The 1720-nt window shown below is 50.0% G+C and overlaps 1 non-coding gene across 1 annotated transcript; it reads right to left on the bottom strand.

Annotated features, from left to right (window-relative positions):
* Nucleotides 1-347: 347 nt before the first annotated feature.
* Nucleotides 348-420, bottom strand: trnaf-gaa (transfer RNA phenylalanine (anticodon GAA)). The gene has a single exon. It is a non-coding gene; the product is annotated as a tRNA-Phe (tRNA).
* Nucleotides 421-1720: the final 1300 nt, after the last annotated feature.

The raw sequence follows: 1720 nt of genomic DNA, 5'->3' as shown, positions 1-1720 counted from the left end.
TCAGCCTAAAGCTCTCCCAACGGAGCTATTTCGGCTGGTATATATGCAGGATTGTAGTTCTCCTCTGTCTTGTGCCTCACTGTTGCAGTATTTTAGAGAGACAGTGCAGAACATGCTCTTCCAGCCCACCAAGCTGTGCCGCCCAGCAAGCCACCAATTTAACCCTAAGTTAATCACGGGACAATTTAAAATAACCTACTAACCAGTACATCTTTGGGAGGAAACATGGAGCAGTTGGAAGAAACCCATGGGGTCACTGGGAGACTGTACAGACTCTTTGCAGATGGTGCCAGAATTGAACTCTCTACTCCGACATCCCAAGCTGGGATAGTATCTATAAGTTCCAGTGCCGAAACCCGGGATTGAACCAGGGACCTTTAGATCTTCAGTCTAACGCTCTCCCAACTGAGCTATTTCAGCTGATGTATCTGCAGGATCGAATTTCTCCTCTGCCTTGTACCTCACCATTCCAGCATCTGCAGTATTGTATTTCCCTGTGTTTTGTACCTCACCATTCCAGCATCTGCAGTATTGTACTTCCCTGTGTTTTGTACCTCACCATTCCAGCATCTGCAGTATTGTATTGTCCCTGTATTTTGTATCTCACCATTCCAGCATATGAAGTATTGTATTTCCCATGTGCTTTGTACCTCACCATTCCAGCATCTGCAGTATTGTAACACTCACAATGCACTGGAGGAACTCAGCAGGTCAGTCAGCATCAGTTGAAAAGATTAGTCGACGTTTCGGGCCGAAACCCTTCGTCAGGACTGAAGGAAGAACTTTGGGGAGGGTTTGAAAAATGCTGGTAGTTGAAAAAAACAGTAATTTGAAAGACAAAGGGGTGGGGGAGGGGAAGCAGGGAGGTGATTGGCAGGAGAACAATGCGAAGTAGTAGAAGGAGGCAGAACTATGAGGGAGGTGATGTGAAATAGGGATAGAGGAAGGGAGGGGAGGGAATTACCAGAAGTTGGAGAATTCTATGTTCATACCAAGGGGCTGGAGACTACCTACCGGTATATGAGGTGTTGCTCCTCCAACCTGAGTTTAGCCTCATCATGGCAGTAGAGGAGGCCATGTATGGACATATCTGAATGGGAATGGGAAGCAGAGTTGAAGTGGGTGGCTACCAGGAGATCCTGTCTGTTTTGGCAGACGGAGTGGAGGTGCTTGACAAAGCGGTCCCCCAATCTGCGTCGGGTTTCACCGATGTAGAGGAGGCCGCACCGGGAGCACCAGATGCAATAGATGACCCCAACAGATTTGCAAGTGAAGTGTTGCCGCACCTGGAAGGACTGTTTGGGGCCCTGAATGGTGGCAAGAGAGGAGGTGTAGGGACAGGTGTAGCACTTACGCTTACAGGGATAAGTGCCGGGTGGGAGATCCGTGGGGAGGGACGTGTGGACCAGGGAGTCGTGGAGGGATCGATCTCTGTGGAAAGCAGAGAGGGGTGGAGAGGGAAAGATGTGCTTAGTGGTGGGGTCCTGTTGAAGGTGGCGGAAGTTGCGGAGGATAATGTGCTGGATCCGGAGGCTGGTGGGGTGGTAGGTGAGGACAAGGGGAATTCTGTCCCTGTTGTGGTGGTGGGAAGATGGGGTGAGGGCCGAAGTGCGGGAAATGGAGGAGATGCGGGTGAGGGCATCATTGATCACCGTAGAAGGGAAACCATGATCCTTAAAGAAAGAGGACATTTGAGATGTCTTGGAACGGAAAGCCTCAT

This window comes from Mobula hypostoma, chromosome 21 (genome assembly GCF_963921235.1).
Source record: "Mobula hypostoma chromosome 21, sMobHyp1.1, whole genome shotgun sequence".
Classification (NCBI taxonomy): domain Eukaryota; kingdom Metazoa; phylum Chordata; class Chondrichthyes; order Myliobatiformes; family Myliobatidae; genus Mobula; species Mobula hypostoma.
Note: the sequence above shows the minus strand (reverse complement) of the source record. Positions and strands in the feature narration are given on the sequence as shown.